The 23,241-nt window shown below is 39.2% G+C and overlaps 1 protein-coding gene across 2 annotated transcripts in view; it reads left to right on the plus strand.

The window, feature by feature from the left end:
• Nucleotides 1-23,241, plus strand: part of KCNJ16 (potassium voltage-gated channel subfamily J member 16) — a 56,345-nt gene that overhangs the window by 939 nt on the left and 32,165 nt on the right. Inside the window, exons 1-3 of one of the 2 annotated variants that reach the window (XR_003904863.1) lie at nt 1,685-1,771; nt 2,290-2,348; nt 6,292-6,352. The gene's annotated coding sequence lies outside the window, so the exon portion shown is untranslated. Of the gene's footprint in view, nt 1-1,684; nt 1,772-2,289; nt 2,349-6,291; nt 6,353-23,241 lie in introns of those variants that run through there. The other variant, XM_029929317.1, reaches the window with a different exon arrangement.

Raw genomic sequence — 23,241 nt, forward strand, 5'->3', positions numbered from 1 at the left:
GGATTGTGATCAGGTACATTAAAGTCTTAGATGGTCGTATGAATGTAAAGGTCCTTAGGGAAATAGAACTGGAGTATTTCTTCTGAATATTGTTACAGCTGGTCAAGAGCCTTAAGAAGAAAGAATAGACTGATGTGCCTTTGCCACTTTACTTTGGAAATTGTAGCCAACCGCTCTCTATGCCAGATTTTAACCAGTAAAGTGACACGAAGAGCTTAAACTACAGCTGTTTGTAGAATACCATTTAAGAAGTACTTGAAAGGAAGCAAGATAGTTTAAAAGTGAACAGCAGAAGAGCACTGGGTGTTATATGGAAACCAAGTTGGTAATAAACTATTTTAAAAAAAAAAGTGAATAGGAGAACAGGATCCAGAGTTCAAGTCCATTCAAATCAGCAGAAGAAGAGAAAGAGGGAGGCAGAGAGAGAGGAAAGAGAGAGAGAGACAGAGACAGAGACAGTGAACGAGAAGGAGGAAGATACAGTGAGGAAATGGGAGTAACTGGTAATGTAACTCTTGCTTATGATTATTTTTAGAACACGAGAGTTGTACTGAATCCAAAGCATTAGTCTCCTACAAAACAAGACCAGGGCTGCATTTGAAACTGGAAGGAAAGACCCCAGTGGGAGGGGCCCTCAGTATGCTATTATAATGCACTTTCCTAAATAAGTATATTTTGACCTGCAAGAGAACAAGAATCTTCAAAGACATTGAAATTGATGTGTCTTCCATTACACATATACATACATTATACACACATATGTACTTTTATGTACACATGCAAGTGTGTACATATACTTCCATACACACATATACATAGTACACATACATATACTACCCATTATACACAGTGGTGAGTCCATGTGAAGGCTTGGATATCAACTAGTTGAGAATTAGGAATTGACAAAATGGTGTAATTTTGGGGAAAATGATACCCATATAAAGGGTATTTAGAGTAAATATTTGGTATCATAACAACCCATATATGTAGGTGAACCTCTTTTGAATCTGTAAAACTCATCATTTAAATGAACTGTCCATCTTTCATCCCATATGAATTTACATTCAAAAATCCTATGTTATTTTCCTGTTTTAGGAACGCCGACCCATGAACCTAACTCTAGGCATAAAATGTGTCTACTTCGCATGACCACACAGTACCCTACCTTTTCTAATCCCAATGATATTGAGAGTTAATAGGCTTGATGCAAAGGGCAAAGAGGAAATGCCCCCAAAAGATCTCTTATGTGCAGTCATTGTTGTGTGGATGTGGCTAGAACACACAGATTGTCAACACCCTCTTCCTGTGAACCTGTGAGTGATGTTTTGTCTGTGGATATTGGTTTTAACAAACCAACTGGGAGCCTATCATTCATAGCTCAGTTACTCTATGTGACGGAAACCTCAGCCCTCAAGAATCTACCTGATTCTTCTTATAAAGTGATGACTGGCACTTCCCTTCTTTTCCAGGATACATAGTAATATCACATTGGTAAAAGCAGTTCCTCAGAATGGAGGAAATTTTATCTGCTTTTCCCATAAGTAAATTATTTTTCTTTTGGGGGAAGTAATGGGAGAGAAATATGTTAATTTTCTTAGGAGAGCAACGACCTACAGTTTGTTCATGGAAAAGGAAATTCCAGAATTCTGCTTCTTTCATTTTCTTTTCTCTTTTCTACCATTGTAGTCTGAAGCCCTTAACCCCTGTGAGTAACTGACATCAAATGATGGGTCATCCTGTAATTTCCTTGATTTGATTGGTACTGCACATAGTAAGAGACGTTTTTCTCTGATTTATTCATTGCTTGATTCCCTCAGCAAAAACTTAGTAAGTGACAAAACAGTCCTAAAGCCTAAGCGTTGAGTGGGAGATTGTTTATTACAGTGAAACCACATTCTGTGAGAATTTAAGACTAGTGAAGGAGTAAAAACAGAGGATTTGTAAATGGATAATAGATCATGCATTCAACAAGTATATATTGACTGACTACTCTGTGCCAGGCATTGATTAGATATATATTGATGAAAAGGACATACTGAAGAAAAGAAAAAGACAGAAATTCCTACCTTTATGAATCTCACATTTTAGTAGATGTTGGGGGAGACTATCAATAAGTAAAATGAAAACCATGTTAGTGATGTTAAGCAATACAGAGGAAAACATGATGGAGGAAGGAATTACTGGGGTATGGAGGTGGAGGAGTGAGAATATTGTATTTGTTATCTATTGCTGTGTAACAAATTGCCCCACAACTGTGTCTCAGAACAACAATTATTTGTCATCTCCCAGCTTTCTAGGTCAGGAATCCAGGATGATCTGGGTCCTCTGGATCACATGCTGCAGTCAAAGTAAGTATCCACTGGGACTAGCCATCTCAAGCCTTGCATGGGGGAAGATTCTCTTCCAAGCTCAATCACATGGTACTTGGCAGGATTGGTTCCTTTGGAGGAGTTGGAGGGGGGCCTCCATTCTCCACCAGTTGTTGGCCAGAGTCCTTCCTCAATTCCTTGCCATGTGGGCCTCTCCATAAAATATAAAAAACATGGCAGCTGGTTTCCATTAGAGCAACCAGCAAGTAAACAAGACAGAGACAGAGTCTTTTTCAAACCTAATCTTAAAAGTGACGTCCCCTCAGTTTGGCCAAATTCTATTCATTAGAAATGAGTCACTTATTCCGGCCAATGCTCAGGGGGAGGGGATTTCACAAGAACACCAGGAGGCAGGGATCATAGAGAGCCATCTTCAAACCTGCCTACCACAGGTTTATATTCCTAAATAGGATTGTCAAGGAGAGATTCACCAAGTAGGTGATATTGCATCAAAGACCTGGGGGTGGTGAGCAAGTGAGCAATATGGATAACTTGGAGAAGAGCAGTTCAGGTAGATGGAACATAGTGCAAGGCTGAGTGTGCCTGGCATGTTTGAAAGATGACAGGGAGACCAACATGGCTGAAGCAAAGTTGCAAGGGGAAGGGTTGTAGTAGATGAGGTCATGTGGATGTGCCAGAATTTCTTCCAAAGAGGAGAGGCTTCTGCAAGCTAAGTGTGTCAAGAGATGGTTTTTTGAGATGTTAGAAAAGAGCAGGGAGAGGTATAAATTTGAATAGCTAGAAAGACAGTGAGGAAGAGCATTGTAGATGGTAGGCAGGTGATGTGGATGAAGAAAATACAGAAGTGAGGATGAGAGTAAAGAAAGACATTGCTCCTCTAGTTTGACCAATGGAATAAGGAAAAGGTATCTTTAAAAAAAATTATTTGAATGCTTATTTATTCTTAAAAAGAGAGAGAGAGAGTGAGCAGTGGAGGGGCAAAGCAAAAGAGGGACACAGAATACGAAGCAGGCTCCAGGCTCTGAGCTGTCAGCACAGAGCCTGATGCAGGGCTTGAACTCACAAGCCATGAGGTCATGACCTGAGCTGAAGTCAGATGCCCAATCAACTGAACCACCAAGAGCCCCTGAAAAGGTATATTAACATCAAGACTGTGCTGAGGCCAATGACCTGCTCACTCAATGAGACTTGTAAGAAAGGTTCAAAGCTAATCATGACATAAACCATTCCTTCTTTGGACCCTCCCAACTGTAGCCAATAGAGAGGGGGCTCCAAAGAAAACTAAGTTTTCTTGGGCAGTATCATAAGGCTTTCTCCAAATGCGTCTCCCCTGATTAGGATGTGCTCCTCATTTAGATTTTAGCAAATAATGACCATCAGGTCATCCATCAGTCTTTGCATCTTCAAATGGTTTCTTTGTTCGAACCATGGGAATGAGAGCTCTAAACAGACAGTACTTCTGTGATGCATTTTGTTTTAATCCAATCTGGCTGCTGTATCAGAAACACTACCAAAAAAAAAAAAAATACTACAGATTGGTCGGCTTAAGCAACACTTATTTCTCACAGTCTTGGAGGCTGGAAGTTCAATATCAAGGTGCCAGCATATTCAGTGTCTGGTGAGACCCATTTTCTGGTTCACAGAGGGCCATCTTCTCACTAGATCTTCATATGGCAGAAGAGGCAAGAGAGCTCTCTGGGGTCTCTTTTATAAGGGCACTAATCCCATTTATGAGAGCTTCACCATTCTGACCTATCACTCCCCCCCCCCCCCCCCCCCCCCCCCCCCCCCCCCCCCCCCCCCCCCCCCCCCCCCCCCCCCCCCCCCCCCCGAGCTCCACTTCCTAATACCATCACATTAAGATTAGGATTCAATGTATGGATTTTGATAGGGCTCAAATGCTTAGTCCACAGCATCTATTACCATTGAAATAAACTCAGATAGGTTATTTTTGTTTATGGTTTCTAGGCCCAAGAGCTCAGTCTTGTCTACACTCTGAAATGCATCACACTGAAAAATTTCTATGTAAAGACAGTTGCATCCTGCTCTCTTAGCTGGCTTAGCCCCAGCAGACTTGGAGGAGAATTCCCATCATTATTTGTTAGGCCACATGTACCCTGGATTTTGTGGTTATTAAAATGTAAGGAGTAAATGACTTTATATTTTTTATAGCTGCTCTTGCAAAAAAAAAGATAGGATCAACTATTCCTCCCAGGTTTTCTATTCTGAAATCAAGGATTCAGAGGCAAAATGTGCACAGAATTTTAAAGAGGTTTTCACTTTTAAATACAACTTTTTCCAGTTACCTTGGACCCAACACACATCTTATTATGGTGAATTTTAAGTTTTCACTATATTCCCTTTTAAATTAGGACCCTGTTCCCTTGCAATCAATAATCTCTTATTCAGTCTGGTTACAAAGATAACAAAAACTTGGTCCCTGCCCTCAGTCTGGCAGAAAAAGACAGGTCTGTACATAATTAAGGGCAATTCAGTGGCCTAGTACCATGATGAAATATGACAGGATTAGCACACCAACCCATTGAACTTTTCCTCAGCAATAGGGCTGGATAAGCCATGTTTGGGGCATGTGGGTGTTGTTCAGGGTGTGCTTTTAGAATTTAGAATGTTTAGACACGGAGATTTCATTTTTACTATGAGCTGTTTCACAAGATTTTTCATTGCCTTACATTTGTCATCTTCCTTCCCCTGAGTTTGGTAACTGCATTAGTCAGGGTTCTGCAGAAACACAGAGCCAATAGGATATAGAGAGTAGGAGAGATAGAAAAAGAGATTTCCTCTAAAGAATGGGTCATGTGACTCGGAGGGCTGGCAAGTCTGAAATCTGGAGGTTAGGTGGCAGGTTGGACATGAAGGCAAGAGTTGATATTGTAGTTGTGAGTCCAAAAGTTGCAGCCTCAACCAGTGGGCAGGAAATTTAGGCAGAGTTTCTTATATTGCAATCTTGAGGTAGAATTGCTTCCCCTTTGGGAAACCTCAACTTTTGCTCTTAATCCTTTCGACTGCTTGGATGTGGGCCACACATATTTTGGAGGGTCATCTGCTTTGCTGAAATTCTACTCTTTGTAAGTGTTAATCACATCTGACAAATATCTTTGTGAAAATATCCAGAGTGGTGATTGGCCAAACGACTTAATGCTATAACCTAGCCAGGATGATGCATAAAATTAGCCTTCAAAGTGACATGTGGCATTTTCACCTGGATTGTATTTTGTCATGCAGACATTATAGCAGTTTGGAGCTTCCATGTCTGTAAAAGAGATTGAGAACCATATTTTGCTAGTTATTCCATTTTAAGTTCCACAAAATACATATGCCTAAAAATGCCATCATTTGGGTACAGAAGTATCTACATATCTAATGCAGCATTTTCAGTGCTACAGCTTTTTAACATGCAATTTGGTCAAATACAAAGTAATTTCTCTGAATTGAGGCAAAGAATATGTTACTTTAAAAAACATCCATTGTCAATACTTCTGATAGCATTGTCTCCTCTTCAATGAACTTCACATTCTACACCGTATTTTCCAACTATTATGTATTGTCTCCTATATTTTCATGTAGTTTATTTTTTATGTGTCTGAGTCCTGTTTCCAAATGACTATGCTCATAGTAGTAATGATGTGCCAGGGACTCTGGAGAAGCCACAAGATAAACATGGTGTACTTTTTAGAAGCATTACTTTAACACAAGCATTTTGATAGAGAATAAGAGAAAGTTAATAAATTAATTGATAAGCAGTTTAAATAATTATTTTTGTAATTCAGGTTATTCTGAGATATACATCAGTATTGAAAACTGCTTAGGTTTTGAAGAAAAATCATAAGACCAGAACATTGTGAGCTTGAGCTCAATCTTTTGTGTTATATTTTCAGATCCCCTAGGATTTGGGGTAGGGATAAGGGTAACATACTCACTTCTCTTCTGGTTTTTTTTTCAGGTTTTTCTTTAAATGGAAAATTTTTGAGAAGTACTATTAAAGGATGATTTTTATGAGACTGAATTCTTGGGTTAGGTTACTGCTTGATTAGTTAGTTGGCTCTGCCCCAGAAAAATATCTCCTCACCCACAAACTTGGCGAGTCTTTTCACAGCTATGTACTCTTCACATCTCATGTGAGACTTTTCCAAACAATGGGTAATTCAGGACATTTTGTCTCTACTTTGGGAAAATAATCCAAAATAATCACACAAAACAAGGTACCTTAGCATAACGGCTGGGCTGCAAAAATTGTCCAGAAGATCTCTGATTCAAGGCTCTCCTAGACAGAGCTGGGACACCAGTTCTACTGCCCAAGGGCTAAATAGCTCATGCCAACGAGCACTTATCTGAACACACTCCATCATCATGGATGAGATGTTAGGTTATTAACTGACCTTCTAGTGCCCTGGTAACGTACTGCTGAATTCTATTTATAGACTGCTCAGTAAAATCCTTCCCTGGACTGGCAACTACAGTTGAGAAGGTGCCAGAATATTAAAGAGTATGAGCCATACAGCAGGGTTGTCACAGTAAGAAATATGCTTCTTTTGTATGCTTAACTTGCCTTTTGTTTAGGTCAGAATTGAGCCAACTTGTGGGTGGTTAGAGAACACTCAAAGAGAACGTGGTGTGACTAAGTGGAGTAATGTTACACATATTTAAAATTAGGCTCTGTCAGAATAGAAAGTGGTTTTATTTCCTTATGACTAAAGTCTTATTTGGCTGTATTTGATAACGATATTGAGCTGATGATAAGATCACACCATTTGTGTTAGGAGTTGAAAAACTAAAAAAAAAAAAAATTCCAACAACTTTCAGAGAACTAAAACTAAGGAAAGCAAAATCACAAACAAGCAAACCCAAACAAAACCAAACAGCAGCAGAATGTACTATGCCTTACACTCACAGGAGTAAAGTATGATGGAAATCAGGACAAGGTTTCCATGCATTATTTTGCTATAGGCAGATTGTCTTGTGTGTGCGTCTCCTGCACAACTGCATCAAATCATTCCTGTTCTTTGCTGGTATAAACAGTGGAGAAACCATTTCTCCATTTGTGCATAGAACTTGGTTATGATCTGTTGTAGGAGCTTGTGCAACAGAGGTACAGGAGGACAGACTGAGCAGAGCGGGAAGTTGAGTGGAAGTTCAGGTTGTATCCTGTAGATGTTAGCTGTTCAGAGTCACCATGCTTCCTTCTCTTCTTCCTCTTCCTCTTCCTTCTCTTCTTCTTCTTCTTCTTCTTCTTCTTCTTCTTCTTCTTCTTCCTCTTCTTCTTCTTTTGTGGAAAATAAAGGACCCAATTATACACAAATAAATACCATAGTAATTGTCATATCATTAGTACCATATTGTGGATGGTTATTTAGGCATCAAAATAATAGCATTTGGGAACCCCATTGCCATTCAATGGACAGAATGTTGTCATCTGTTACAGTTTAGTTTCTTGCATTGAAAGTTAATGTGCACTGAGTGTATGAAGCTAGGTTTATCAGTTGGTTGCCACTGGGAAAGTCAAGACCTAGCAAAAAAAAAAAAAAAAAAAAAAAAAAAAAAAAAAAAAAAAAAAAAGACACAGGCAGAAAAACCAACTGTGCCTGAGGAATTGAGAGAAGTTTTATGGTGCATGTAATGCATGTGTTTTAGCTGAAAGAAGAAATGTCTGCCTGATTTGTAAAGAACTTGACATGTTTGGAAGAATGTGAGGTGTTCTGTGGTTGGCACATAGAGTTTTCAGGGTGAGGGTGAAGGCAGAGTGGAAATAAATGGAATAACAAAGTGAATATATGTGACCTAGGTAGAAGCTTGCACAAGGATATTTATAGGGTCTGCCCTTCTCCCCCAGATCAGTCAGGACCATAGTCTTAAGTCTTAACTAGCTCCCTATTACCTGGGACTGATTCTGGGAAAGGAGGAGATTTAATAGGAAATGTGGATAATGAAGACGAGGGAAGACAAACTAATTAGTGATGGTGTCCTCCCTTAGAGGGGACTCTTTGGTTTCTGTGCGAGGTAGGTTTTTTCAATAAAGGGAACTGTCTCTAACCCATAGAACTTGGTAATTGCTGAACAGGGTTCTACTGTTTTCCAAAGTTGTCCATTTCCTGTGCCTTATTGTCCTAAACGTCATGGATGTTAACTCAGGGCCACTCTGTTTATGGAGTAGGTGGTCAGAATTTCTTTTCATATCTTAATGACAAGCTTAAAATGGTATTAAGAATCCACCCTACATACCAAGGGTTGAGTACATAAGCTAAAGAGACATTATGCTGCTGTGGTGCATTGGGGTTAACACCAGAAGTCTTCTGTCTCTCCATCATTACACATTTTTTATTATTTGCCAGTAAGTAATTATCTATCATCAGCTTCCTCCTCTATAAAATAAGTATGAATTTTCCTAGTGGTTCTGCTTCTGTAATCAAACCGTGATAATTGAGCCTATTAAATGTGTGTGTGTGTGTGTGTGTGTGTGTGTGTGTGTGTGTGTGTGTATTTATCTGACACTGGAGCCTGAAACCACGAGGCAGGCAGTTGGAAAGATAGATGCATTATGAAATGAAAGAAGACAAATGAGACACAGTGGAAACTAACTGGAAGCCACCAGAATAAAATGGAGCTCATATTCATCTCTTAACATGTGAGCCTCCCATTAGATAATGAGTGTAACCAGCACAAGGAACTGGTGCCCTCTCTCCTATTACCTGAAGCTATAGAAACTGAAGGAAGAGACCTCCAGAATTTTAGGATGACCTGCTATCCCGTGCCAACAACATCCGTTGACAGATCAGTGATGGACTGTGTGAACAGCCACAGTACCTTATGCCCTATGCCAACCTTCTGATGGAAAAAAGACTATCGCTCTTGGTTTCCTTTCACCTTACAGATCTCAGGCAAAGTATCTCCTAGGGCCCAGGCTAATCTGGAAGTATAAAGGAAATGGAATTCTGGAACTTGTAGTCCCAGTTTTACTAAATTAATACAATCCAAATCTACCAACTCTGACACTTGCCATTCAGAATAGAAAATAAATGATTGAGATGTAGTTCCTGCCTCCAAATAGCTAACCGTGTGGTGGAAGAGAGTCTTAATTCACCCTGGCAGGTTTTAAAACAGACCTGCTTTGCCTCTTTTACAAGCAAAAAGTGAGATTAATGCACATGAACAAGCTTTGGAAGTGCTAAAGGCTTAATGGTTTTCAGAGTCTTACTGGCTGGATGATGCTCCATTACCTCTACTTTTAAAAGTAAACACTGGGAATAAATTCATTCTAGGTATCTTAGTAAGTTTAGATGCCCTGGTCTTTGTCTTATTTGGCTTAAGTAGGTGTAGTGGTGCTGAATGGATAGCAACCAAATCTCTACACTAACCCAAACCCTTTCATTCATGAGATGATATTGTTTATTTAAGTTGCTGACTGTTTCTCCACAGAGACAATGGGTGTCCTGATTCAGCATTACTTATCCTTCTTTTAAGCTGAGAAAATGGGACACACGAAAAACCGGTAGCAAAATTCATTGACTATTACGTTTTAAACAAGCATTGAAGATTGGAAGTAGCCTCAATGTGTGATGCCAAAACTGTACTATGAAAACTACTTTTTATTTATTTGTTAAAATAATGTTTATCTCTTTCTTTCTGAGGTGTGAGGTTAGTGCACCCACACACAAGCTGAAGAAGGGCAGAGAGGCAGAGAGGGAGAGAGAGAATCCCAAGCAGGATCTGTGCTATTGATGCAGCTGTCGGAGCTGGACGCAGGGCTCAGACTCATCAACCATAAGATCATGATCTGAGCCAAAATCTAGAGTCGGACACTTAACTGGGTGCAGCTGAAAATTGCTTTTTTAACCAGTGCCATCAAGTGGAGATTGTCCCTGCTCTCTCTTTATTAGATTATGGATGACTCTCTATTATTTTATGGTTGACCCTCTCAATTTATTGCCTGCCCAGTCAGTCTTCTGCTGTCTAGATAGGCAGATTTTGTGTATTTCAGGGATTTCACATTTTCTCTGTATCTCAAAGATAGTGTCACAATGATAAGGCGGCCTCATTGTTTCCATAACCCAAACGTTCTGTTACCAAAGTTATGAGTAGAAGGAATTTTTGCTCAATCTTTTGTGAGTGCTAGGAGACCACAGGGAGAAACTTAGGAGATGTTTCCTTTACCAATAACAAAGGAACATGTGTCACTTCACTGCAGAAATAATACTTTTAATTGATTGATTGAATTTATTTAAAAATGATATGCTGTGCACCATAGTAAGTGCTTCACAGATATTAATCCTTCCATCCCTGTGATAAACTTCATTTTTACATGTAAGAAAACAGGGTCACCAAGAGGCCATGCAATGTTTCCAAGATCACATAGCGAGTAAATGGCAAAGCTGATTTTGGACCCAGCAGCCTTTCTCCCCAGTATCTGTTTTTACTGCTAATCTGTGGTCTCTAAAGAACCTCAAGTTTCCATAAATTCATAGCTGTGTGATTATTAGGATTGCTAAATCATATTAACACATATTTTGGATGATAGACCCAGCATTCAAGAACATTTTGGACATGACACAAAGGGAAAGCCTGAGAAATGCTCAGATATTGAAATGACAAAATAAATCAAAACCTACCAGTGAGACCCTGCTCTCTACTTTCTATTGATTGAAGTATTCTATTTTGCATGCTAGGCATTAAATTGTTCTTTCTCTATCAAAACATTTAAAGAATAAAAACAAGCAAACCAGAAACAGAAAAGAAGATGTCTACATTCTATTTAGTGGGCAGAGCCCTACCCATATGAATAGAGAGATTTGTCATTTTCACCAAAAGCTAATAAACACAAACAGAACTTCAGCACCACAAATCAATAAGGATTTCATTTCATTGAGCAAGGATAACATATGATCTAAGGAAAGCAGTGTTTCATTGATGGGGGGAAATGCAGTCATTCTTAATGGTCCTAATGACAGATGAAAGTCTGTTGGCTTTAGTACCGAATATTGAGCTAAGATCAAATAAACCATTTGTTTCAGGGTAAATATGTGGATAAAAGTAGAGCCTAGTGGGTCTTGAGAGATTTCTCAGCTTAGAGTAAAAATTCTCTCCTTAATTAATCCTACATAAAATAGCCTCTTTTCCTTTGTGCTTGTAAATGTTAATTTTGTTAGAAATTACTGCTCTTAATATGCAAATATTTACAATCAGAGTTTTCATAGAGAAGGAAGAAGCAGTCTTAGTTATTACCCTTGTATGAAAATTACTCAGGAAAGATTAACAGTGATGAAGCCACCTGTGTTTACCATTTACTGAATAGTAAATCCTCTAATTCAATTGGTTTGGCCATGTATTGCAAATGAAGTCAAATGTATATTTTCAGAAAAAGTATCAGACAAAAGCCAACCATCAACGTAATAATACTGTGTTTTTTTAAATAAAATATTTTCAGTATTCTACAAAAGAAAGAAAACCACACATCCTAAGAAGACTGTTAGCATGAATGAATTTTTACTATTCAAAAATAATTACATCAAATATTAACAATTAAATAGCATATTATATTGATATAACAATAAGTGATTAATAATCACATTATTTATTAATCATTTTTAGTATTCATCTTGAGAATACTTGGGTTGAAGAAATAGGATGTTTACTTTTTAAAGTTGAAGAAAAGACGATTAGAAAAAATTTGGCAGTTGCCCTTACTCTTAAAACTGTTAGTGCATTCATCTCAAAGATCACTGAACTCCTGAAGGTTCTAATAAACCTCTTTGTTGTGTTTGGCTCTTCCTTTTACGTAGTCTCAGCTTTTAAACTAAAGACCAGATCATTCACCGGCATGTTTTTGTTTTTTTTGTTTCGTGCCTCTTTATTTTTTTTTAATTCCTAATGAATATAACAAAACAACGCTGTGGTAGCACTTCAAAGCTTAGAAAACACTTTGACAGCAACGATCATATTTTGTCTTCAAAAACACTTCTGCAAGAGCAGTGGGAGTAATAGAGAATTCTTCTTATAGCAATGGACATAGTAAGGATCAGGTGTATGAGGTAACGGGCTCATTCGCAGCCGGTAGGGGAACTCAGACTGGAGTTTGACTCCAGATCCATCTCTCTTTCTTTCATATACTACTGCCTTCCTTCCTTTTCTGTCTCTGCACTGGTGAAATCCTAAGAAGATAATAGGTATGCCCTCAGTGAGGCACCTGTTTGCATTTCAATGTCAGACAGACCTGGGTTTTAATCTAAACTGCCATGTGTGACTACTCGTGGTTCTCAAAGTGTGGTCTGGGACCAGGGGCATCAGAATCACCTGGGAATTTGTGCAAAATGCAAATTTTCAGGCTCCACCTCAGACCTACTGAATAAGCAACTCTGGGGATGGAGTCCAATGTATCTCTTCCTCACACACCCTCCAGGTGACTCTGATAGATATGAAGGTTTGAAAACAGTGGTCTAGGCCCACGCACATCACCACTATAGAAGTTCTGTTTTTTCTTCCAGGTGGGTCAATGGTAGCTATGATATAGCTCTTATGAATGTCAACTAACACATAGTAGACAGGCACTTTAGAAATGTTGACATTCCCAGGAAATTGAATTTTCAAGAGCTAATTCCACCTCATTCAATAAATTTGGCCTTCTACTTGAGAACAGAGGGGAAGTGATCACCTTTCTTGAATGCAGCATTTTCTCTAAACCTGGATGAGATGACTATTTCCAACTTGTGGGGCACCTGGATGGTACACCATGGCTATGCTTGAATTAGTTAATAGCTGCCATTGAAAAGAAACCAAATGAAGCCAAATGATTTTTTTCCTACCTAGCTAGTTCAGTTAAAATAGAGGGGCATGGGCTCATACTCCCATTTTGTTGTTTGTTCATGTGATTCTGGCAATTGTGTCATGATAGCTTTATCCAATGGCCAAATTTATTCCCTGGCTGGAATAACCTGAAGTTTACATACCTAAATATGGCTCAGTAATTTAAAAGCCTTCAGTTTAAAAACAAAAATCTATAAATTCAATTTTGAAAGCCAATAAAAATGTTTTTCAGCCTGTGTTTGCCAAAATACATGAAAGTTGGTCTTAGGTAGCCATATGGAGTATACAGGCATGAACAGACAAATTAAGTCAGTTTCTCTTTAATTCCCCTCTTTGTCCTCTTCTTGGACCTACAAAAGGAGAGAAGGGTTATTAAATACCTACTGTGTGCCAGGTTCTATGTTGTACACTCAGGGTGGTCCCTGCCTCATTTATTTGACTTTGTGTATGAGGGGGGAAGGGTTAGACAAGAGGTGTTCAGCAACAGAAATGGGGTCTTCAAGTCACATAACCGGCTACCTAAGGTTTTGGTTTTAGATGGAATTAAGAGTCTCTCATAATTTGTGCGTGAGTTTTAACAACCAGGAAGGGAACAGTGCCTACCTGCCTTCAGTTTAATTCTCTGTGTGCTCCAGGTCTCCAGGTTTTAAAAGTTCAAAGAGAAAAACCATTCAAAGACATATATATATATATATATATATATATATATATATATATACATTTTTTTTTGCTTATTTTCTCAGTAGTTCCTAGAAGTAGGATTCCTAACTTGAATGAGACAGTGAGAAAACCAAAAACCAAAAACCCAAAAAAACCTTATATTGGAGCACCTGGGTGGTTCAGTCGGTTGAGCGTCCGGCTTCGGCTCAGGTCATGATCTTGTGGTTCGTGGATTCGAGCCCTGTGTCAGGCTCTGTGCTGACAGCTCAGAGCCTGGAGCCTGCCTTCAGATTCTGTGTCTCCCTCTCTCTCTGACCCTCCCGTGCTCATGCTGTCTTTCTTTCTCTCAAAAGCAAATAAAACATTAAAAAAATAAAAACAAATATTACTAAAGTGTAAAACCACAGGGTTGCCATAAGTGGGGTAGTCTATAACCAGAGGGCACACTAATAAATACGCTTAACTTGCCAGAAAGAAGGGAAAATATTTAGCTATAAACTAGACCTACAAGTGCATGTAACATTATTGCGGATGGTTTCCACATCTCTGTTTACCAACTCTGCATGTCGATAAAAAGATTAAAAACTAGTTACTCCAGTATTTACAGAGAACACAGGGCTCTGACTAACTCTGTTCAGAATCTCTAGTTACAACACTCCTGAGACAAAGGTGGAAGATGATATGCTGATGCATCGTGACCCTTGCAATAACTCCTTCCATCACGGGGTCTAGCCCTGATGCCCTAGTGTTTGTGGCAAGGAGATCTTGAGGGGAACCAGTCATGGCCGCTTCTGTCCAGCCTCAGCTGTCTCATTGCACTGCAAGAAAAAAAAAAAAAGCTGTTCAATCATTTGCTTGGCATTTATATTTTTAGGCTCCACCTTGCATTTAATCACTTACTTATCTTCCTGCCAAAGTATTTGTGCTGGTAAAACAGGGCGACTCAACCCAGACAGAACCTGCTGTGTCTGCTTCTGTCCGAAGGGTCAGCGGTGGAAAGGTGGAAAGGCTGATCACAGGGATTTTATATTTGAAAGGGGTAATTGTTCTGGTGGGTTTTCCCCCGCCTTGAAAGAAAATTCTAGGCTTGCAAGCTCTAAGATAAGGGGGAAAGTCTACCTAAAAACACTGTGTGCCTTCTCCCCAACCTTTGGCTGGTAGAAAACAGATCATCTTTGTTACACTTTGGCTGGATAAAAATGCACACATTATATGGGTAATTGAGGTTAATGAAAACACTTGGAGGTTATTTTCCCAAGTCCTTTTCTGAGCTGAATTATGGACCTAATTAAGTACATGGCCCCACTTACAGATTGAACTGAATTCAGTGGGAGCCTTTTGCATATTCATATGCTAAAGACACAAGTCTGTGGTGGTCATTTCCAATGATCAAATCCTATAATCTCTCTCCAATAAGCTGTAATTCATCTACTTAGGTGACCAGGAATGTGTAAAGTATTGCATAATTTTGCTAAATTTCTCAAGTAGAACCCCTGAAAAATGTCAGTGTCACTTATGAATGTTTCCCTCTATAACCAGAAATGTCACCAAAATCTTGTTTGGAAATATTCTTTAGGAGAGAGACAACGTCTAAAAAAATGAAAAATAACAAATGACAGTATTCACAGTCCTTAGCCAGGTAGGTAAAAGTTTTGCTATTTGGGGTGCAACATAATCTTTTGGTGTTCTCAGCCACCTCTTCCCTTTTATGAATCCAGTTTTCTTGCTTTACAAAAATGCTGGGTTCTTTGCTCCCATCTGGAGAACATTAAGTCTTCTCCCTTTGACTCTTATTTACACAGGCCTGTCTCTCAAAGTGCTAGCCAAATCTACATTTCACATGACACCTTACCAGACAAGTTTGAATTAAACCAACAAGAAGCCTGCCCTCCTTTATACCATGGTAGTTTCTGTTTCCTCTTTTGTTTTAAGCTTATTTATTTATTTGAAGAGAGCACAGAGCTAGCATGAGTGAGAGAGGAGCAGAGAGAGAGGGAAGGAGAGAGAATCCCAAGCAAGCTCTGAGCTGACATTGGGGCTGAATCCACAAACCTTTAGATCATGACCTGAGCCAAAATCAAGAGTTGGACATTTAACTGACTAAATCACCCAGGAGTCCCTGTTTCCTCTTCTACTCACTTGACCTTCAGCCATGACCCTTTCCCACTCATCGGACTGTTAACGAAAGTAAAACTGAAATAAGAATACAATTTAAGTGGTCATTTTCTGTTTGTTATGTTTTGTGATTTAAATAGCTTACTAACTTCTTGTAGATTGACATCATGCCTTAGAAATCATAAATTTGCAAGCAACCTGTTACCTGCCTTAAATATAGGCAACAGAGGAAGGCCTAACAAATAGCATTTATTTCTCTGAGGCAAAGAATAGAAAATTAGGCTTAGAAATAATATAGAATAGATCCTTCATAGGATACACTGTAAAGAAGTTATACATATGCATTACTTTATTTGGAGCCCTCTTTCCCACCAGTACCTGTCTCCCCAACACACACTCACACACACACACACACACACACACACAAACACACACTCCTTCTGATGCTTTCATTTTATCTGTGCTACTGGTTACTGGCCTAGTTTTTTGTCTAACCTTTGTGGTAGGTTTTCAGTTTCCTGTTATTACCCACATAGGACTTTATGAGACATATAGGGGCTTTGTTGCTTGATTTTTAAATTTTTTATTTATTAAAAATTTTTAATGTTTATTTTTTTGAGGAAGAGAGAGAGAGAGACAGACAGAGAGTGAGTGGGGAAAGAACAGAGAAAGAAGCAGACACAGAATCTGAAGCAGCCTCCAGGCTCTGAGCTGTCAGCACAGAACCCCACATGGGGCTGGAACTCATAGACTATGAGATCATGACCTGAGCCGAAGTCAGATGCTGAACCAACTAAGCCACCCAGGTGCCCCTCTTTACTTGATTTTAGCCTATACTCTTGAATCATCCTGATCTACTCGGTAAAGAGACACTTCTCCCTTATTTTACCCTCTCATGTAATATTTACATTCAATTTGAGACTTTTGGGTGCACAGGCTTACAGTGAATAACATTAACATGTCAAGTACTCCAATTGTGGGGGTGAAAGGGTAATTTGAGGCAGGTGGGAGGGATGTACTATTTAAGTAAAGCCACATGCCTAGCTCCAGGAAAACAGGTGTTCTCCAATACCAAAAAGTCTAAAATTTGCACTGTATCATAAATAAAGGAATCCTAAAATACTGTTTTAGAAGCACATTTAGGTGAAGCATAATAGGCTGCTAATGTTTTGGATTCAGCTTTAACTGTTTTACAAGTTCTCCGTTTTCATACAGAATCAAAATGACTTAATATATTCCAAAAATGCACGTGCTCTCTTGAGTCTGTATATGCAACATGATGCAGTCAACTATATACACAGACTCATCCCCCCAGGAAATAGATGGCTAGTGATATGTAGATGTCATATCAAGTTGAAGAGCAACGTTTTAAGACTTCCATCACCTCTCAACCGGAGAGTAAGCTTAATAGCTAGAATGACATTGCTGGAAAATAAACTCAGAACCCGAGTTGTGTTGGGCAGCTGATTTTATGGCTGGAAATAGTTGGACCGCTTACTAGTCCATCATTGCAAAGGTTGAAAGTGGTAGAAGATTCCTCAGAGGAACAGATGGAGGAAAATTCTAAAAGGTGTAAAATAACCTTTCAGATGCAAGTATGGAATGTTGTATGAGTGTTTTCAGGCTGCTGTAACGGGTTGGTTTAAAACAGAAACATATGGGGCACCTTGGTGACTCAGTGGGTTGAGCGTCTGACTTCAGCTCAGTTCATGTTCTCATGTTCACAAGTTCGAGCCCTGTGTCGGGCTCTGTGTTGACATCTCAGAGATTGGAGACTGATTCTGTGTCTCCCTCTCTCTCTGTCTCTCCCCCACTCATGCTCTCTCTTTGTCTCAAAAATAAATAAACATTAAAAAACTTTTTAAATATAATAAAACAAAAATTTATTCTCTCACAATTTGGGAAGCCTGAAGTCTTAACATGAAGGTTCCCCTCCTGCCATAGCCTCTAGGGGAGGAACCTTCTTTGCCTCCTTAGTGTGTTTGTGGTAGCCCAAGGCTCCTTGCTTGTGGCAATGCTCCTCCAACCCCTGCCTCTGTCTTCACAGGGCACTCCTCTCTGTGTGGATCTTCCTTCTTCTCAGAGGAACACCAGTCATATTATTAGTCTATGCTAATGATCTCATTTTGACTTGACTACATCTGCAAAGTCCCTATTTCCAAATAGGATCTCAGTCACAGGTTGACAGGTGCCAGAGGTTAGGACTTCAAAATATCTTCTTGGGAGGAGACAACTCAACCCATAACAGATAATGATGGCAAAAAAAAAAAAATGAGAGACTCCACACATTCCTCAGGAGAGAGTAGAGAAATAGAGTGAAATGAAGGATGATCTTCCTTTCCTTTTCTTGTAATTCTTTCCTTTAAAAAAATTTTTTTACTGTTTATTTATTTTTGAGAGATAGACAGCAGAAGTGGGAGCGAGGCAGAGAGAGAGGGAGACACAGAATCTGAAGCAGGCTCTAGGCTCTGGGCTGTCAGCACAGAGCTCAACTCATGAATCATGAGATCATGACCTCAGCTGAAGTCTGACACTAAATCGACTGAGCCCCCCGGATGCCCCCCACTTTAAATTTTTTTTACTATAATTCTATTATTATGCTTTTAGCTTATGTTGGTTGTTATAAAATGGTTAGATAATACCAGATGGAAGCATTTATTTTTTCTACTTCTTGTTTTGAATCTTTCACCCCTTTGAAGAGGCACGGCCCCCCCTTCTTTTGTAATTTATTGTAACTACCAGAATTTGATTATTTGTCATTAAGCAGGCCACCTTATTGCTGATAAATAGCAAAATGGAAGACAGTATTTCACAAAGAGGAAAGGAAAGGCCAAAGAAAGGGACAAATAAAAGGAACAATGAACTGTGCATTGAAGAAAGGTGAAAGACATGAATTATTCTGAGAAATAGCCTATAAATGTGGAGAAAATAGGGATTTGGGTATTGACTCAACAGCTTCATGACTCAGATTTTCTTCCATAATTTCTCTTGTGCCCCAGACAGCCGTGTGTTCTGAAGCTTCCTCTGTATTTTCCAGATTTCCTAGCCTAAAGAGAAATAACAATAGTAACATTTGCATTTACTTAAGGCATTGGAAAAAATCAAAGTGAAAATAAAAGTAACCTTCAAGGAGCATCTGTATGGAATAACTGACTCAGCTTTTTTGGCCAAGCTTGACTTATTTTGGTCCTTATGTTCAGGGCAGCGATGGCCATATTTTCAAACAGTGAAGGGTGGGATGGTGAGACTATCAGGTGAATCTTTCTGCAAAAGGAAACATCCACAAGCTGAAAAGACTCTTGATTAGTGAGCGTTGGCATTTGTGACTTTGAGAACGTGGCAGAAATGGAAAGAACTTGCATTGCTAACAACTAGCAAAAGTGCTTGTTTTATGTGCAGACACCATCTAGATCGAGAGAATGGGCTGGTGAAATATTCAAAATTACCACACCCATCCGTGGCACTTTCTCAGCCACCAGTGTAAGAAGCCAGAGAAGTAGAGCCAGCAGAAATGGTGGGGAAAATGGTAAATTACAACTACCTTATTTAGTGTGGTTAAAACAAATTTGACTTGGTAGATTTAACGAGGCTGAAAGCTATTATACACTGTGCCCCCCCTGAGGTTTAAAATAATTTTGAACTATTAAAGTCACACTTAAAAGTAAATACAAAGTGGGTAAAATGTAGGGGTGCCAGGAAGGCTCAGTCGGTTAAATGTCTGACTTCAGCTCAGGTCATAATCTCGATGTTCATGAGTTCAAGTCCCGCATAGGGCTCCATGCTGACAGTTCAGAGCCTGGAACCTGCTTCAGATTCTGTGTCTCCCTCTCTCTATTCCCTTCCCCTGCTCATGCTCTGTCTCTGTCTCTCTCAAAAATAAATAAATGTTAAAAAAAAAAAAGTGGGTAAAATGTCATGTGTCCAAGAGCATGATGCCTCAAACAGGCTAGAGTTCACCAGTCCTGAGAAATGGCAGGACGTGTTCTGAAGATCCTATACTGCAAGGTCATTTAATTTCTCCACAGAAAAAACCATTATCATTGAGTACTTATTACAATAGCTTTCATTAAGACAAGAGAGATTCAATTACAATTAAATCAATCTGGCCTAAATACGTTAGCTAATAGATCATTAGATTTCTAAGAAAGCCAAGCTATCCTGAAAAAAATTAATGATTAAATGCATTTTTTGAGACTTCTAATGGAGGAGTCTGAGTACTTTATTTTGGGAGTTTTATTCACAGATGATCCACTTTATAAGTATTGGTGTGGAAGCAATAGTTTCAAGAAGCATATTTATTCAAGTAGCTGTCCCACATTTCATTTACCACCATACTGTGGTATTTGTTTTGGGAGGCTGGATATACAAATGGACAATGGCCAAGACCATGTAAGACAACACAGCTCTGACCCAAAGCCTTTATAACAAATAGTGAGGTGATGACCAGTCTGGATCAGGAAGCACCAAATGGTCAAGAGTTGGTCATTGACTTCCAAATTCCCAATTCTTCTCCCTGCTTTTAACTTAGAACCAAACCAATCACCAATTAACCTTATTTCGGCTTCCCAGGTCAGTAGCCTCTGATCATACCTGAAGTTTTCCCTTTTTTTCACTATAAACTGTCTCTGCTTTTTTGCCTCTCTTTAAGTCTCTGCCAAGCTCAAATGATTATGGCTGACCCCCTTTTGATAAGAAACTCTGAATGATACCCCTGGCTTGTTCTCACTTGGGTAGTCTTTGTTTATTTCTACAATATTTATTATAATTTCTATACAGAAACCTTTAAATGGCAAGACAAACTTTGCCCGCATTTTGAAAATCATTTAGGGCCACTGGGTACTAAATGTAATGGCAATAATTCCGAGAGCCAGAAAAATTGTTACGGTCAAGAATCCTTTGACCTAGCTCACATCTGTGATGATTTGACATTTGTATTACTCAATCTTACTTCTAAGTCATTATATCAAATGTCTCATTTGCTTAGGAGTCTCTTGAATGTAGTCTGGTCGTTTTTTCTGTGGAACTAGTCAGGTGTAATGGACATCTCCTGTGGTTGGTTCAAACTGGCTCTCGATCCATGCGAAGGTCGATTTTGCCTTTTTTAAAGGTAAAAACTGTGTAGCCTTTGATATTACAAGATTTCAATTCTAATCCTGCCAATAAGTTGTATTCATCATGTGACTCTGAGGAGAGTCTTTAAACATACTTAAGTTCACTTATTTAAAAATTGTTAGTAACATTAGCATCCACCATATGGGCTGCTTAAGAATGAAAACATTGTTCCTGTAAAATAGTTACCATATTATTTTATCATAATAACAGTATAATAAATATATGTTAATTTATTTGATATTATTATATGAAAATAAATGTTTAGATTTCCAATGAATAATCTTTTTTATACCTACGTGACAACACAGAACATTTCAAGCAAATACTTGGAAATTGAGGGCAACTTGTTAATTTTTAAGATCATATTAGGTAACAGATCAGCACCATTACAAGAGAGTATGAGCATTACATCATATGGGGAATGAAGGCAGTGGTTTTCATAATTCAGGTGATGCACACTTTCTGCTGTGTTAAAAACCAAGTCCCTCAGAGCTGGGATGACTTGGCATGAGACAGTCAGGGATGTTTTTGGACTTTGCATTCTCAGTGACTCTACTGATTGAGCAGGTTATGTAGCTAGTAACTCGGTTAAGATTTTTGGATTAAACTTTGCTTTTTAGACTGCAGACAAAACTACATGTGTAATATGTAACTCCAGAGGTGCAGGAAAGCCCCCGGCACAGCCAGCAGAAGAAGGTAGCACATTCCCTGTTCTCTCTTACCTCCCATTACAATCAAAGAAAGCATCTGACATGGTGGAATGTTCATTTTGCAGACATGACGTGTGCACGTTTAATTTCTGAATCAAACAAAGGAAAAATTCCTGGGCCTTTTATGTGCATTTTTCTTAATGTGATCACAGAATCAGAGTTAGCTGTTTAATCCCAAACGAGACATGACCTCACTGGGGTTGGTTCCTTGACTAACTTTCAGAGTTCTTCACAAGGACAGGTGGATTGCCTTGCTTCTGCACTCCTGTCTCCTCACCAATGTCTGGGATTTGTTTGAGGTAAAAGTGGGGGGTCTTCCGCCAATGTTTTCAGGGCAAATATCTGTGGAAATTTCACTGTTTTTGTCACAGGTGCCGTTTAGTGGACAAATGGAAGAAGGAATGGGTTACCTTGTTAAAATTCTTCAGCCAAAATGTATTTGTTATGTCTGGTGGGTTTCATTAAAAATTAAAGGAGCATGTCATTAGAAGGAAGTAGAGTAATCTATTGGGGGCACTGGGAGCATCGGGGACACTTTTTCATGATTCACATATAATATTAGATTTTTTTAAGTTTATTTATATATTTTTGAGAGGGAGAGAGAGGATGGGGCAGAAAGAGAGGAAGAGAGAGAGAGTCCCACATCGGGCTCTGCCCTGACAGTGCAGAACCTGCCTGGAACTCAAACTCACAAACCACAAGATCATGGCCTGAGCCGAAATCAAGAGTTGGATGCTTCACTGACAGAGCCACTCAGATCCCTCTGATACTCTATTCTTGAGAAAATGTCCCTGAGAACCAGGACTTCCCCACAGTGCCTATTTCAAATGCTTTTCCATTCTCTTTAAATCTCTAATTCTGTCTCCTCTACCCACTACTCCTCTACTTAATCAGCACATGAAGTCACAAGCGTCTTGTGACCCAACAAATAGGCTTGATCGCAGTTGCATTCATTCTTTCCTTGGATCCATCCTTGGCTGCTTCCCATCCCTCCACTGTGCAACTGCTCCTTCCCCCTACCCTCCTTCTCCGATGAATATCGGATTCTTGAAGGTTCAGACTACCAGGTATCTCTCCAATCTGCTCCCTTTGCTTTAGTCCCCTGGATTATGTAATACTTTCCTTACTGCCCTCCCTCTCAGTTGTCTGGCCAACCCATTCCCACCACCACTGCCAGAATATCTCCTCCGAAATGCTAATCAGATTGGCCTTACTTCTTTGATCAAAACCTTTTAAGTCTCCCTTAGAATAATCTGACTGACCAGCTTGCTGCTCAGCTCCATCTAATCTGATGCTTCTCCCCATCCTGGATCCCATGATTAAGCCAAATAAGCATTTTTTATTTTTCCTGCTAATGCTTATTCAGTGCTAACACCGTTTGTCTCAAGCAGTTGCATTCAAGATGAATGGAGCACGGGTGTAAATTACACCCTTGGGGAAATGTGACTCACAAGTAACTACTGCAGAGTGGATTCACTGAAGAACAAAAACAAACACATCCA

Source organism: Suricata suricatta, chromosome 17 (assembly GCF_006229205.1).
Source record: "Suricata suricatta isolate VVHF042 chromosome 17, meerkat_22Aug2017_6uvM2_HiC, whole genome shotgun sequence".
NCBI classification, from domain to species: Eukaryota; Metazoa; Chordata; class Mammalia; order Carnivora; family Herpestidae; genus Suricata; species Suricata suricatta.